General features: G+C 52.7%; 1 protein-coding gene across 1 annotated transcript in view; it reads right to left on the minus strand.

The window, feature by feature from the left end:
- The window catches only part of SYT2 (synaptotagmin 2), a 227,814-nt gene that overhangs the window by 127,499 nt on the left and 82,854 nt on the right, over positions 1–17,461 (minus strand). The gene's annotated exons all lie outside the window — the stretch shown is intronic.

Consider the following 17,461-nt stretch of genomic DNA (forward strand, 5'->3'; position numbering starts at 1 on the left):
TCTGCTTTATTACCTAACCCTTTCCTAATGGGTCCTAGTGTGCTGTTAGCACTTTCTGGCTGCCGCTGCACATGGCGTGCATGTTTTCAGAGAACTAGCCACAATGACGCCACAATCTCTGTCTTGAGCGGTAACAGCTGATGGTGATGGAGCACCAGCACCTCTCACGGTGAGGGTTTGCCCAGGAGGGCAGGTCCTTAGTGGTGGTGCTGCCTCCATGATGGAAATAAACATTGAGACAATCTGGACAGAAACATGGGATCCCTCGAACAGCTGCAACAAAATGCAGGTCTATAGGAGGTCTATAGTAACAGCCTTTCCCCTCCTCTCGCGCATTTCAAATTGCTTTATGCATGTTAATGAACTGAGCCTCGCAGCCTCCCTCTGAGCAAGGGAAGCATTAATAGCCCTAATTAGTGCCATTTATAAATGCATGGGATTGCTGCCATCTGCCACTAGGACTTTCCGGACTCGGGCACAGGCAGCAGTCTAGGCACAATGGCTGTGGGGGTGGAAGCTGGGAGCGCTGTATCTGAAACGCACGGCTAGTGCATGAGCTGAGTCCAGTCTGTTAGCTTGGAGGCAGGAGCAGTCTCACTGAAGGTCTATTCGGGGAACTAACTACCCCTGGGAGACAGAGCTGCCCGGGGTTAGTGCAAGTTACACCTGGCGATTGGCTAGCTGGGCACACGCTGCAGGAGAAGAGGGGAAAAACACCTGCAAAATACTCACTTGCCTTCAGCCTTTACATAGATGCTTCCCAATTAACCATATCTGGAGCTACCCCACTGAGGTGCTGCTAGCAGCCAACCACACCTAGAGGAGTTCCTGAAAAGGTAACCTGTAATAATGGGGGGAAAGTAGCCCTTTTAGCAGCTTTCTGAAGGACGCCAGGAAGGTTTTTGGTTTCCAGTTACCTGCCTGACTTATCTTTAGAAACTCAGCTCTCATCAGCTGTGTTTTTCCTGGAAGACGCTGGACAGATGGAGACCGAGCATGGGTTCTGCCAAAGGGATACCAATCATGTGAGACCTGATTAACTGAGAGGGGAAGGGATTTTTATTCACACTGTTCAATGCTCTAGGCTGTTGGCGTGTCCCTGTTTAACTCCAATGCCCCCAAAACATTGTAAGAACAGAGGTCAGTGTTACAGATTTGTACACCCTTGCTCCTTCGAGTAAGGACTGCAAAAGTGCCTGACTCCTATCTGAGAACTCAAGGGGAAAACGCTCCTCTTCTTTTTCTTAAGCCTTGCAGGTCCTCTCATCCCAGAGAGCCAATGCCAGTTCTCCTCACCCTTTCCAGATCATCTGTAAGACGACAGCTGTGATTAAGAGACGTATCACTATTAATACTGTAGGGTGACCACATGTGCCAGTGATGGGTAGGTTAGAAAATGAAGTCAAACAGAGGTGTAAACACCTACCGCAGTCAGGTGCATGCTCAAGTGGCTACATACTAGTGGTAGGTAAGTGATCTCCATTTACTTTGCACGCCTACCCGCCCACCCACCCCTTCCGTGTGAAATGAGCAGCACTTATGGTCTGTAGAGCCCATCCCTTTGTAAAAAAACCTCCCATTTTACACTTGGGGAAACTGAGGCACAGAGGCTTATGCAGGGTCACATGGGGCATCTATGGTACAGGTGGAAATAGAACCCAGAGCTGACTCCTATGCCAGTGAATAGGAAACTGACCTATGCTGCCCCAGATAGTAATGATTCCATAACTACAGACTATGTCCAAACCCACCCTGGGGGCTGGAGCCTCTTCCCATTGAGGTCAACGAGGGGGGTGGGTGGGATGAGCCTGCCTTGTCTAGTTAGACTGTAGGCTCTTTGAGGCAGGGACAGTCTCTTACTACGCATACATACAGACTCTAGCACAATGGGGCCTCGGAGCACTGCCAGTAATAATATGGGCTGAGTGCAGGTTTGCCTGGCTGTCCTCTGGTCAAATGTCTCTCTCAGGGGTACCCCGCACTTCAAAAGCCACATGGCAGTGCTGCTTTAAGAGTGTGCCACACCCCTCGCCTCTGGCTGCCTCGCTCAGTGCCAAGCAGCAGAGCAAGGAATATTAATATATGGCCCTGTGCTGCTCCCTCGCAGTGCTAGGAGGTAGTTTACAGGGGAAATTAGAATGACATTGTTGCAAGTAATTGAGTGCCTTTCCTGAGATAGTCTCCAGGCCTCACTGCATTAGCTGTTTCTTAAATGGATGAGCTAATTAACTTAACTGATTGCTCCCACAGACTAATATTTTTGCTGTCACGTACCCGACAAGCATGTTCTGTTTTTCAGTTACCTGCATGTTTGTTTCTCAGAGACTTTAACGTCAGAAGGGACCATCATAATCATCTAGTCTGACCTCCTGCAGAAGGCCACAGAACCTCCCCGACTCACTCCTGTAATAGACCCCTAACCTCTGGCTGTGTTGATATCCTCAAATCATGATTTAAAAGACTTCAAGTTACAGAGATTCCGTCATTGACTAGTTTAAACCTGCAAGTGACCTGTGCCCCATGATGCAGAGGAACGGTTTCTGCCAATCTGACCCAGGGAAAAATTCCTTCCGGACCTCAAATACGACAATCAGTTAGATCCGGAGCATGCCGTTGTAGCCAGTCTCATCATACCATCCCCTTCATAAGCTTATCAAGCTCAGTCTTGAAGCCAATTAGATTTTTTTGCCCTCTCTGCTCCCCGTGGGAGGCTGTTCCAGAACTTCACTCCTCTGATGGTTAGAAACCTTCACTAATTTGAAGCCTAAACTTACTGATGGCCAGTTTATATCCATTTGTTCTTGTGTCCACATTGGCACATTGGAGGGAGAGGAGTTTTTATCCCTCCGACATAGTTATAGACAGCCATCACATCTCCCCTCAGGCTTCTGGTGGGTAGGCTAAACAAGCCAAGCTCTTTGAGTCTCGTCTCAGAAGGTAGGTTTTCCATTTCTTGGATCATCCTAGTAGCCCTTCTCTGCAGCTGTTCTGGTTTGAATTTACCTTTCTTAACCATAGGAGACCAGAATTGCGCACGATATTCCAGATGAGGTTTCACCAGTGCCTTGTATAACGGTACTGACACTTCCCTGTCTCTACTGGGAATACCTCACCTGATGCACCCTAGGACTGCATTCAGGGACACCCGGGGGGGGAGGGGGAAAGGGGCAATTTGAATCCCTTCCCTGTCTACTCACCCGGTGGCAGTCTGGGTCTTTGGCAGCAGGTCCTTCAGTGCTGCTGAAGACACTGAGCAAGTGAAGGACCCGCCACTGCCGACTCGGAGCGAGTGAAGGACCCGACGATGACGATGACTCGGAGCACCACCCAGTGAGTACAAGCACCGCAGGGAGTGGTGCCTTTTTTTTTATGTCCACTCCCCCGCTTTGCCCCAGGCCCCCTGAATCCTCTGGGCAGCCGTGATTGCATTAGCCTTTTTCACAGCCACATCACATTGGTGGCTCATAGACATCCTGTGATCAACCAAGACTCAGATTTTTCTCCTCCTTTGTCACTTCCAACGGATAAATCCTCAGATTTATAGCAAAAATTCTTGTTAGTCTCTACATGCATGACCTTCCACTATTACATTTCATCCCATTTGTATTACTCTAGTTTACAATGTCCACTAGATCTTTTGTACGATATTCTGGTCCTCCTCCGTATTGGCAATACCGCCCAACTATGTCATCTGCAGATTTTATTAGCACACACCCACTTTTTGTGCCAAGGCCCATAATAAAAATGTTAAATAAGATCAGTCCCAAGACCAATCCCTGAGTGGAATGCCCCTAGTAAGCTGGCCCTCGGCTGCCACGAGGCTATGTCAGCTTTGGCACCTGCAGCTTTCCAACCATCAGAGTCTCACAGCAGGTTCCAGTTTAGTGGGAGGAATCCAAGGAACTGGTGGCAGCTGGGGGCCTGTAGACATACTCAGGGTATATGTATACCTCAGTTGCTGCTTCCCAGCAGGCACATGTTCCCCCTCCAGCAGGGATCCAGGCAGGCAGCCTCCCTTAGATTTCACACCATGGGTCCTCATGGGGAGGTGGCTTCCTACAGACACAGCACTGTTTGTAAGGGCAAGTCACCGCAACACACCCAGCTGGTGCTGCTGCTATGCTCCATCGGAACTCAGAGCTTGCTCCGCAGGAGCGGTGGGTGGAGCTGCACGTGGATCGACTCTGCCGTAAGCTGCCCATTCAGCTTGCGTAGCCTATGCTGCAGCCAGGGAGCACCTGTGACTATGGGCGCATCTACATCTACACTCCGACAGCACAGAGTTCGCTTTGTTCTAGCTAGCTCGGACACTGCAGCAGTGCCGCTGTAGCAGCCCAGGCTGTATAAGTGCCCCTGGAACCCCGCTAATTACTTGGGTGGCTAGTCCAGGTTGAAACCTGCATTCCTGCAGCTCTACTGCCACCAGTAGACGAGCGAGCTCAATCAAAGCTAGCTGGGGTAGGTCTACATGAGCTGCCAGCACACCCTGTGACTGCAGAGTAGGCAGAGCTTACAGGTGGAGACGTCTCAGGAGCTTTGCAGAGCCCTGTAACTTGCATTTTGGCCGAGAACAGTCAGAAGAATGGTGTGCTATTGACCCATTGATGCTAGAGGACCTACAGCTCTGCTCGAGCCACCTGGTGTAAATTGGGAATGACTCCCCTGCCTGAGAGTCATGGGTGTCATCTAACAGGTGTGAGCAAGAGGAGAAAGTCCCCCACAGGACTGCGTCCAGCCACATCGCAGGGAATTAGCTTCTGAAGATCGTTAGAAGATCCCCATCTGTGCATAGCACAGGCCAATGACATCTTGGGGAGAGAGGGGAGATTAGCTATCTCCCAAGGATAACTACAAGTGGGGGAGAGGACGTGGGTTAGAATGATTCAAGAAGGTGTTCCTAGGAGACAGGAGATGAGTCTGAAGAAGGGAAAAAATGACGCTGAGTACCAAGACAGACTTCCCGGCAGTGTGGAAGAGTCCTGGGGCCAGAGCTCATGTCATTTTAAGACAGACTGGGCAAGGCCCTGGAGACTACTTATTTCGTCTGTTCCAGCATCTTCCCCCTGCATTTAGCTAGGAGATGTGCTAGAAGAGCTGTGGAGAAGGATGGATGGACTTAGGACCACGGTACCGGCCAGGACATCAGACGACGCAGGTTTGAGTCCCAGCTCAATCAGCAAGTCCCTTGGGGAAAGCCACTTCATTGGGCTTTGGGTCCAACCTTAGTGTCTCCGGCCCTCAGCTCTTCACCTCTAGAGCAGGGATAACTGAGGTGTTAGGGAGGCTATGCACATTAAGGATTGTGCGGAGATATTGCAGTGATGAGGGTCCCTGGACATCCCATAATAGGGCTACTCTGTCCCCTTGCACCACCCAGTTCCACTTCACCCTTCCATGGTGCTTTCCATTCAAGGATCTCAAAGCACTTAGCTAAAAAGGGACTGAGCCTCCCAATCGCCCTGTGAGGGAGAGGGCAGCATTCCTAGGACCAGACCTCCTGCAGAACACAAGCCAGAGGATAAGATCAGGCAGGAGGCCCGAGTCAGAGCCAGAACTAGACCCCACAGCGGCTGGCTTGTGCTGAAATGAGACTATCCTCCCTAGAATTTTTGCATACACACAATAAGAATTGTTAATATAGAGAGCACAGAGTCCTAGCACAGCTCGCCCCCCAACCCTCACGCATCCTTCCCCAGCATGGAGCATGAAAACACTTCGCCCCATGCCTTGAGGGCTGCAGCACAGACTTGAAAGCCAGAAGGGACCATCATGCTCATGTAACCCAACCTCCTGCACATCGCAGGCCACTGAACCTCACCCACCCACTCCTGCGATAGACCCCTAACCTCTGCCTGAATCACTGAAGTTCTCAGATCATGGTTTAAAGACTTCAAGACTTCCTGTGAAAATGCATCTCAGGGCAAACTCCAGCTAGCACAGGCTTCCCCCCACCCCAAGGTGGGGGATTTGTTCCAGTGGATTATTGCATGCTGGGAGCTGTAGTCTCGCTGGCAGGCCAGCTCTTCATATAGCAGATGAGGGTGGCTTTGGGCAGCATCACCTAGCTTTGCAGGTTCACATCTGACCTGCAGACTGCACTCTGGCTGTCCCCTGCTCTGGGAGGTTTTGGACTAAATATGCCCTTGATCTATTTCAAGGGATGGCAGCTCCAAAAGCCAAGCTCCTGGGGTATTAAGGGAGAGCACATCTCTTCTGGAACCAAGTCAATCACATGGCCCAGGGATAGAGCTGCATTGCTTGCATTATTGCCAATGCAAGTCAGGGCTGGTCTAGGTTTACTTGGTCCTGCCTCAGCACATGGAGCTGGACTAGATGACCTCTCAAGGCCCCTTCCAGCCCTACCTTTCTAGGATTCTGTAAGTCACACAGCATCCTAGTTCCTACCCACTATGGCTGGGGTTGTCAATAGCACTTGGCATTGGCCTAGCTCTGCCTTCATCAAGGGCACCAGTACAGAGGATGGGGATGGTTGAGGTGCATCACCCTCCTTTGGTGGACGGAACCAGACCTGCTTACCTGGGAGTATTTCCGCCTGTGAGGTAGACACTCATGCACTGGGGTGAGAGCCACCAACAGGCATTCAATAAATGATGTCACCACTAGCTACCACTAGGGCCTCAAGTGGTCCCTCCACACTGGGGTGAATGTCACTCTGACTACAGATTTTACATGCAAGTACCTGTGGAGAGCAATGCCCTGAGCACTAGTGCCAGAAACCAACAAATCCTTCTAATGATCGAATGTTCCCAAGCAGGGAACAGACATGGTACTAGGTGACTTAAGTGGCCAGTCAGCATGAAGCACCATAACTAGACTTTGCAGGAGTAAGCACGGCATAGAGAGCCAGAGAGTAAATGAAATTCCCCTACGTTTTCACTTGAGCAGAAAATCCATCCTGGGGAATCCTGCCCTGTTCCTCGCTGACATGCCACGCCCAGGAGAAGAGGAGCTTTGTCAGACTTCATATTACTGTGCTGGGTGCTGCACGGTCACAGGCCATGCCTTGGAGAGTTCACAGTCTAAATAGACAAGGGCAGGAGGGGAAGAGAGACAGAAAGGCGAAGGGACTTGCCTAAGGTCACACACCAAGTCAGTTGCATATGCAGGAATTGGAACCATGCTGAATTATTCTCTGGGCTATAACAAATGGCCTGCTTTGGCACCAACGGGTGGGTATATAGCAATATCCCCTCCTCTTAGCTCTGTGTAACCCTTGGTTAATTTATCAAGACGTTTGCTCACTGGGTTCCACACCCGATCTATCAGTCAGATCTGCCTTGTCACAATCAAGCCCTGTAGGGCTTTGAAGGAAGCAGAAGCCATTTTTTAATTAAATCCAAGTTTTGTATTTTAAAAAGCAACAGCACTCCCTGGAGGTGTTAGGGAAATATGCTTTCAATTCTGAACAGCATTTTAACGAGGACTTGATGCCAAAAGGAGATTCTGGGAGGCAGGTGTGATCTCTTCTAGGTGCCATAACCCAGAAATGGCAGGATTTCCCCACACGCTCCACCCTTTCTAGACAAGGTCAGCGCGACAGAAGGGCTGACTCTTAGAAGCAGACAGAAGAATAACAAGGGCATATGGACTCACTGGGTGTTTCTGGGACCAATTCACATCTGCAGCTGTAAATGAGAATTTAAAAAATGGATTCAGAATTTCTGAATAACTCCAAGGGCATCAGATCAATACAGAGCAGCAGCACGGTTATAAAAATACATGGTGCACCCAGAGCCAGATGGATCACGATTCTGTTCGGGATCAGGGCACACCGGCATGTGTGTAGCGGGGAGTACTGCCAGTTATTTCCCTGGGCTTGGCGGCTTTCATGCCTGCATGGGGTTTGCTTTCCACAAGTATTCTAGCACCAGAAGCACTTGTAGAAAGACCAGGCGTTATGGGCTAAGGGTCAGATTTTAAAGGTTTTTAGACACCTAGCTCCCACAGGAGTGAGGCACATAAATACTTTAATGACCTAGATAATTTTGCAAGCCTTGCTCATGTTGATGAGCCCTTGCTCACATATGTCCTGTGCACCCCGCTATTAGCAAAGGGTTGCACGATCCAGCCCTCTGCAAATATTGCAGGAGGCGTATAGATCTCCATGTTTTGGATAGTGAATTTGACTCCCATTGATTTCAGAGGGCTTTGGGTCAGGCCCATGCAAAACATTGCTAGGGTGGGAGTCACCAGGTGGCGCTGATATAATTTGAAAGACTTTTTCTAGCAGGAAAGTAGCACATGGTGTTTACATCACACATTATCCAGTATTATGCTTTCGGTTTCTTTTAGGGGAGCTGTCACCAGCAGCAGGAGGGTTTGCTCTGTGCCAGGATTTAACTATAGTCAATTGCCAGGGCAGAGCCTGGGACCTAGATATTGGTGTTTGGCAGCAACTTTTGAACGTTGGGTTCGCTGGCATGCTGTTGGCGACCACCTCTGTCCCACCACCGGTGCGCCATGCACAGAGCAGCAACAAACCAACTGTGCCAAGGAAACACCCAGATTCGGGGTCACCACTGGGAAGTAGCAAGGTCAGGGGCCCAGCGGATCAGTCACTGCTCGTGGAGGGGAGATCTGTACTGACGTGCACATGCAAGGTCAGACTGCACCAGGCACTCAGGTAGATGTGCACTCGTCACCAGGGCTGAGTGCTCAGCAGCACAAGATTTGAACAGCTGGACACAGCTGGCAGAACACAGCCAGAGCCCAGTGCTTGCGCCTGCATCCTTCATGCAGACTGAGTACCCAGAACCCTCGTATTCACTGCAGTTACAGGGAGAGAGCAGGTGGGGACTGGGCCAGGTCACTGCCATTTGGGCTCCAAGCACAGTGCACCATGACACAGTCTCCCCACCTCTGCACTTACAGTGACAGATGAGCCTCCCAGAGAGCCAGATGCAGGGAGTGGGGTCCCCTTCTCATACCTAGGAAGGGGAAGAGGTCTGTAGCACCTACGCCTTAATCCAGCCCTGGCTGGAGCAGTGGCTCCAGACCCCATGGGCTGTGTCCGGCCCTGGTGTTGGGGACAGTGAGTGCCCCTTCATAGCTCTGTCAGACGCCGCTGCTCCACAGCTCAGCCTCTGCCCAGCTGCTCCTTGGCCCAGGAGCGAGACTGAGGGTAGTGGCTGTGCATAAGGGAGGCTGGCAGGGAGTTGGGACTGCAGCAGCGTCGCCGATCTGCAGGTTAGGAGGTGGCAGAACAGCGAGGGGGCTGGAAGTCAGGGATGGGGGCTGGTGGCAGGTGTTCTGCCAGCAGCACATCCCTCGCTCATGATCAGGCAGGTGACTAGCTACTCCGGAGCCATAGCTTGAGCCCGGGAAGCTGAACAGATGGCCCTGGAGACACTGCTGCCCTCCCTGCCCAGGTCCCACAGCAGGACAGCCCAGCAAACTGCACCCTTGCAAAGGCACTAAGTTCAGAGGGGGAGTGGGAGAGATCCAGGAACCTCAGGGAAGAGAGTCCTAGAGGTCTGAGATCACAGGGGCCTGCTAGATCACCCATTCCACTGTGGGGCCAGACCCTCAGCTGGTGTAAATGCCAGGCATGCTAGTTAAGTCAGGGGGACTTCACTGACAGACACAGCAGGAGCCAGAGTCTCAGCTGGTGTAAACCACCCTGGTATCCTGGCACACCGTACATGGCTTGGGTTTAGCTGTCTCAAGAGGTGGGACTGACCAGGCTGGTGAGAAGCCTTTCCTGAGACCCGGATGTCAGCCCATCACTCTTCATTTTATCCCCCAAGTCACACTGAAGATCCTCTCTCCTGCCCAGCTGACCGCCCCAGGAATGATTTCCCATCCCCTCCCCGGGAAGGTTTTCCGATGAAAGCAGAAATACCCTTTCTCAAAAGCCCCCGAGCTAAACTGGTTTGGGACCGAAAACGCTTTCAGCAAAAAGCAGGAAGTTTTCAAACATTTTTCACAATGTTTCCGCTTAGTGGGGGGGGGGGGGGAGGAGAAGAGAGAGAACACACATCCCAAAAAAACAATTTAAACTCCCCTCTCCTCCCCCCCAGCAACAACATTTTGGTGGGGAATTTTCAGCAAGCTCTGCTTCCAAGCCCCTGCTTAGCTGAGCTCCATCCCGTTACTCTCCTCATCTCTCCGCAGGACACCATCCTGCCGGCCCGGGCTCGTTTTGCTGTTACTTTCCAGTAACCTCCGTTAGGAGGGGAATTTTCAAACACCTCCCTGTTATTCCAGCCCTGAGCTTCCCTCGCACAGACCTGCCGCCGATGTCCCTGTCACTCGGCTCTCGCAGGCTGTTCCTGAGCAGAATCACACTTGTCCAGGATGGAACAGCAGCTTTATGGCCTCTCCCTCCTAGATGATCATTCCCAAAAGATTTACATTTGTCCCTGTTTCACCCAGCCCTGCAGAACAGGGGCACCAGCTGCAACAGGGAAACACCAGCTGCAGTGGAAGGAACCCTTCTCTGCAGCCATGAAGTTAGTGGTAGTGGCTATGCCTCTCCCAACTCCCCCACCTCCTCACCCCAGAGAGACTGTCTCCAGAGGAGAGCTCAGTCTCCAAGGCCAGGTGAGGCTTTTAGCCTGAGTCTCTACCCATGTTTTAGGCAGCCTGCCCACTAGCAGAAGGATGGGCCAGTGGTTATGGGACTAACCTAGGGAGGAGGAGACCTGGCTTCAGGTCCCTGACCAGCCCCCCTCCCAACACACACACAGTGTGATGCATGGGTAAGTCATTTAGCCTCTCCATGCCTCAGGTCCCATCTGTACAATGGGGCTAATAGCACTGCCCTGCCACACACAGCAGTACATTCGAGATCGTGGAGTGCTTTGAGATCTCCTGATGACGAGCACTTGGTAAGAGCTAGGGGTTATTATGGGAGTAGCGCCTAGAGCCCTCGACCAAGATCAACTCTGTACCAACAAGAGACAGCCCCTACCTCAAACTGTTCACAACCTAAACAGACAATAAATGGGGTGAGAGGTGAACTGAGGCATAGGAAGGGGTGTGTGTGTGTGTGTGAGAGAGAGAGAGACACCCCCCCAAGGTCACAGGCAGAGACAGGAACAGAACCCAGGTGTCCTGAGCCACAGCCCATGACTATATCCACTAGGCGATACTACCATCCCGCTGTGTCCCCGGCAAATCCCTGGGAATTCCATTGCAGGCAGCTGCTGGAGATGGTGTCTCCAGCTGGCTGGGTTTTCCAGAAGTGCATATTCAGCAAAGCAACCCCTGCCGCAGCCCTGCCTCTGATGAATGAGCGCTCAGTGCAGGGAGTGGGTGGAGGTGCTCCCAGCCAGTCTGGCCTCTCGCCCAGCTTGGGGCTTTATTCATTAAATATTCCAATGTATAAAACTCCATCCATACACCACGTTTCCATCCATCCATCACCCAGGCGTCAGAGAGAGAAACAAACATTCAAGCACTTGCTCAGCCAGGGCTCCGGGCACAGGGATAAATCAACATCCCTTCTTTAAGGATACACGCGATCCCAAGCCAACCAGTATCAATGAAAGCTCCCCCGTCCCATCCCTGATCACGCCCCCCACACTCTGCCAGGACACGTATACAGCCTTTGCCATGCGCCCTCATCGTCCGCAGATCCCAGCTCTCTGCCTCAGCAGAGGTGGAGAAAGCAGATCTAGAGTGGAGGGCCCATGCTTGCTGGCTACCCCCTCCCCTCCCCTCCACTCCACTCCACCTGGTCTCCAGTATTATTTGCGGCGAGATCGGTCCATAAGGAAGCTGTGCACTACTGGGCTGCTGAGCATCTAGGTCAAAAGTAAGTCCCTGAATGGCCTCTGGAGACATCCTCTCTAGGTATGTATCTGCCCCCTGCATTACTGCAGTATCTGAGCAGCTCACCAGCCTTACCCTCACCCCTACCACGAAGAGAGGCACTGCTAAGGATCCCCAGTGTGCACATGGGCACTGAGACAAAGCAACCAGCCCAAGCTTACACATGGAGTATGTGGCACAGCAGGACCTGAACCTGGGTCTCCTTGGCCTCAGCCTAGTGTCCTGATCATCCTTCCTCTGTTCTCCCCCCCCACTCCCATCATCCACCCCCTTCTCCAGACACACGGGAGCTAGCAGCTGGGAACCACCAGCTGGGAGGCAGGTATATGGGGCACGCAAGTCCAAGGGCAGGGGGAGGTAGCAGTGAGGACATGGTACTTGCACCAGGCAGGAGTCCGGATCTGCTGTCCCTAGCCCAGCCCTTCCTCATCCCTCCCCCCAAGGCAGCTACATCCTGAGTGTCCTTCGCTTCACACAGGGAGAGAGCAGAGCGACTCTGGGCCATCAAAGGCACTCGGCGGGGGGACAGACCCTTTTAATATAGCTAGAGCCACTGTCCTCAGTCAGCCAATGGGAATGTGTGGGGACGAGGTCATGCAGCTGACTTGCTGTTTAATTGGTTGAGGCTAGAGGGGATAATATGAATTGCCCCAGTTATACAACTAGTTTTGGGGGAGGGATTTGAACCCAGATGCCAGTCTAGTGCCTTGTCATCAACCGGGTGACAGTACAGCAAAGAGCTTCGAACACCTCCGGGCTCTTCAACTTGCTCAGGGTATAGGTCCCTTCCTCCCCTCCCTTGCAAACATGTGGGTGACAGAAGTCTGCCTGTGTAGACAGTTGTCCTGTTCTCATGTCTCAGATCCAGCAGGGGCCCAGCCCAACCAGCAGTTGGGAGCTGGAGGTCAGGAAAAGACGCTGCAGCCCTAGAGATTGTGACCTTTGATCAGCAGACTCCTCACTAGCTCTGCCCCCGCACTTGGCTTTATTGGCGCTGTTCAAACTACCCTGAATAATGGAAGCGTTTCGGGTGGCTGGAGGTAATTTATGTGCTAATCACTAGGAGGAGATGGATCTCGCTGCAGGGTGAGATTGCTGCAGGTTTGGGGAAACAACTGAACCAGATGCTGCCGCCTTTGCCCCCGGGGTCTGTGTGGAGTTGGCAGCGACTCAGAAAACACCCCGCAATCCAGCTTGAATGCACAACACCACCCTTCCCAATGCAAAATGCCACCCCCTCCCCTGCATGACTAGACATCCCCTCTTAGCCACTGCGGCTGGGTAGACTGAGTCTCCTCCATTTCTTTCAATCTCCTACTCGGCTTCTGTCCAACCTTGGGGGGCTGGCACCAGGGGCCCAGCATGGAGCACTGCGGGAGCTGCCTGAACCCAGAGGAGTACAGCCGTCATGGGCTTTCCCAGATCAAAATTCAGTCTTTAGTACCTGGGGCTTGATCTGTTCTTTGCTTTGAATATTAAGACCAAGGTCTAAGCCAGGGGTGAGCAAACTTTTTTGCCTGAGGGCCACATTTGGGTGGGGAAATTGTATGCAGGGCCATGAATTTAGGGCTGGGGCAGGGAGTTGGGGTGCAGGAGGGGGTGCAGTGTGTAGGAAGGGGCTCATGGCAAGGGTTTGGGGTTCAGGAGGGGTGCAGCAGGGGGCTCATGGCAGAGGGTTGGGGTGCAGGAGGGATACAGGATCTGGCTTGGCACCGCTTACCTCGAACGGCTCCAGGGTGGCAGCGGCATGTAGTGGGGGCTAAGGCAGGCTCCCTGCCTGCCCTGGCCCCGTACTGCTCCCGGAGGTGGCCAGCATGTCTGGCAGAGGCTCCTGGGGGCGGGGCAGGTGGCTCCACAGCACGCTACCCTTGCTTGTGGGCACCACCCCCGAAGCTCCCATTGGGCATGGTTCCCCGTTCCTGGCCAATGGGAACTGCGGGGGCAGTGCCTGCAGGCGAGGGCAGCACACAGAGCCCTCTGCCCCCCCGCCACGTCCAGGGGCCGCAGGGACATGGTGCTGGTTGCTTCTGGGAGCGGTGTGGGACCAGAGCAGGCAAGGAGCCTGTCTTAGTCCCACTGCACCATTGGGCTAGCAATCCCGCAGGCCAGACTGAAAGCCCTGACGGGCCAGATCCAGCTGGAAGGCCGTAGTTTGCCCTCCCCTGCCTTAAGCTGCCACCTGAAACCACCTGAGAGTGGGTGGCATTTGTTTTCCAGCAGGGGTGCCATGGCAGATCCTGATCATTCTTGATTGTCAGTGGTAAGATCAGTCCCTTGCCAGCACTCCTGTGACTCATCCTCATCAGGCAGCATCAGAAGCTAATTCAATGGAGCAAATGAAGCCCCCTGTACCCTTCTGCCCCACTGCTCCCTGGGGCAGGCCCAGAGGAGCTACAATGCCTGCCTGGATGCCCGGATGAGCCTGGGAATTCAGAGCACTGTGCTCCACGCAAGACCATTGCATGGGAGACATGAATGATCTTTCAAAAGAACAGTGTAGCAGGGTGAAAGCACCAACCATGATGTTACTGATCCATGCATCGAAGCTAAGACCTGTGATCCTGAACCGCACACACTATACAGTCTGAGAAGCGCTGATGGAGCCTAAAATGACCCATCACCCACATTTTGACCCCCCCCAGAGCCCAAATTCATAAGCCAGCATCCTCCTCCACTGCCACGTCTTCCTCACCTCACCAAGGCGCACTGACACACACAGAGTGGCACCCTCTACCCCAGCACCAACCCTAATCCCGGACTGCTACAGAGGGGAGGCCCCCGGAGAGGGGGAGGAGGCAGAGGCTCCTCAAGACAAATCTTCCATCCCAGGTGAGACTTCTCTGCGCCGCCCGTTGTAGGCCTGGGCCAGCAGATTTGAATGAGAGGTGTTGCAGCCTGGTGCATGGGAGCACAATGCCACTCAAGTTTTACCTGGCTGACCTTTGAGGAGGGGCAGCCAGACCAGATCTGCCCCTCCCCAGGCAACTGCTTAATTTGCCTATAGCTAGAATAACCCCTGCCCAGGACAGGATATGTTGGAGAGAGAATAACCCTGTCCTGCGCTCACCCCCTCAGCAGTGGTTCTTGTCCCGCAGGGCTGTGGCCAGGTCTCCACTCCAGGTGCTGCAAGCTGGCATGGGGGGGGGGGAGGTACACTGCCACTCAGGTTTGGCCTGGCTGCCCTCTGCCATGACAGAGGGGAGGCCAGGCCAAATCTGAATGGGTGGCACTGCCACCTGGTGCACAGGGCTGCAGCACCACTCAGGTTGGTCCCAGCCACCCCTCTGCAGAGACAGGAGCCACCACTGTGAGGTGCTGGCCAGGCAGGCTTACTGTCCAATCCTTCCCTCCCCTGACCACCACAGGGCCTCTCCTCCACACCTGGCTTGCAACTCGGAGTTAGTTTGGGTCACGGACTTGACTTTACAGAGGACAGAAAACATTTGCAGGGCTGATGAGAAGAGCTGCCCAAAGGAAAGTCTTAGCAAGGATGAAAGCACTCCTGGTTTCCTTGTACTCTCCCGTCTATCGCCACCAGCTGTCAGACTGGACGCTCTGTGGGGCAGGGACTGCCTTTTTGTTCTGTGCACGTACAGCACCTAGCACAACAAGGTCCTGGGCCCAGGGCTGGCTCCAGACCCCAGCGCACCAAGCGTGCGCTTGGGGCGGCGTGCCGCGGGAGGGTGGCAGGCGGCTCCAGTGGACCTCCCGCAGACATGCCTGTGGACGGTCCACCAGAGCCGTGGGACCAGCGGACCCTCCGCAGGCACGTCTGTGGGAGGTCCACCGGAGCCGCGGGACCGGCGACCGCCAGAGTGCCCCCTGTGGCGTGCTGCCCTGCTTGGGGCGGCGCAATTCCTAGAGCCGCCCCTGCCTGGGCCATGCCGGTGCTCCCAGGAACCTGTAATAAATTCAAAAGGCAGAGGCAGAGCACCAAGGTAACCAAGTAACAGACCAGATTCAGAAACAGCCAGTAACTGTGGAGGCAGCTGCCATGCAGCAGGGAGGGGTCACATTTGCAGCAACATCGTTTTCAAAGAAATGCAAAAGCAAACCGTGGCCCGGACCGCCCAGTGGAAGGGCAAAGCTCTGCCGAGGATACAGAAAGAAGGTTCTTTTGCAGGAGTCTCTTGCTAAACCTTCTGAGCGAGGTTTTACAGCAGGTTGGACTCTGACATAGGAAATAGGTTCACCAAGTGGATTTCAAAACAGATACCAGAGCACAGGACAACGTCTGTACGTGAGTGACAGTCCAGTGCTAACACAGAGAAAAGGCAAGCACAAGATGAGCCCCGGGGCAAAGCCAGCCTGGTTGTATAAGGAGCAATCCGAGTGCGGATGCTCAAATGGGCATATCGTGTGTCTCATGAAGAGGCTGAACAACAGGGTGTGATGAGGTGCATCTTATACCACATGGGCCCTGATCACAGCGTGCTGGCAAATGTACATCTATCTGTTTGATCACCCACGTTTACATGCTGCTCGTCAACCCAGGCACGCTTGTTGTGCTGCCTTTTCAAACCTGAGTCGTTTCTGGCCTTAGACATGCCAGCAGCACTGTGCCACTTGGGCTCAAGTGCGCCTCTCTGGCTCGAGAAGTACTGTGGGCTCCAGAGTTCAAGCTTGTCCAGTGCAAAGAGGATCATGTGGATGAGATGAGGAAAAAGGCAGAATTCTGCGCTGCCTCCCTGCTCATTATGTGCATCAGACCATAGGATTTGCCAGGCTGGAGCAGACCAATAAAGCCAAGTTTGGGATCGATTCTCCAGTACTCTGGCAGTTGTGTACGTGTCTAGAGCTGCTTAGAACACTTGCAACAAAACTTTTCCCAGAAAAGCATATGGTTTCAAAGAAGCCAGAACATTTCACGGAGAAAAAGATTTTGACAACGGTTTCTAAATTCCAACGAGACAGGAGAAGAGCGACCCAAATCAAAAACCTGAGCCCTTTGATCAGATGTTTCAACCCAGTTCTCTTTGGCAAAAGTGTCTGAATGGTTTTGTTCTGCATTAGAACAAAATTTCAAAGCCACAAAGGTCTTTGCAAAACTAAAGATGGTCGCCCACCAGCCAGCGTGACCCATTTCCTTCCTGACCTCTACACTGGTCAGCTTGGGTCCCAGAGCACAGCATTTGATTACCTCTGTCTAACCACTAATAAGCTCATTCATTATCTGTGCTAAATGAGCCATTAATGTTTCTACATTTCTAAAGCACTGCAAAGCATGGCATTAAAATGCTAAGTATCATAATCATCAGGACTCCTGGGTTCTGTTCACAGCTCTGGCACTAACTCACTGGGCAACCTTGGGTAAGTCCTTTCTCCTCCTTGTGCTTCAGTTTAATAGATTCATAGGGTGACAGCCTGACTCCAGCAAAATCAATGGGGAAACTCCCATTGCTTTGAAGAGGCCAGAATTGCACTCATATACTGAGGCCAGAAGGAACCATTAGGATCACCTAGTTCGACCTGCTGTCTAATGCACGCCAGAGAATTTCACCTAGCAGTTCGTGCATCAAGCCCATATTTGCTAGTTGAGTTAGAGTGTATCATTTAGAAAGACGTCCAGCCTTGATTTCAAGACTTTGCAATGGAGAATCTACCATGTCCTTTGCTACGTCATTCCAATGCTTAGTTCCCTGCACAGCTGAAAAGTGCCCCTTAT

The sequence above is a fragment of the Mauremys mutica genome, chromosome 4 (genome assembly GCF_020497125.1).
Source record: "Mauremys mutica isolate MM-2020 ecotype Southern chromosome 4, ASM2049712v1, whole genome shotgun sequence".
Lineage (NCBI taxonomy): Eukaryota > Metazoa > Chordata > Testudines > Geoemydidae > Mauremys > Mauremys mutica.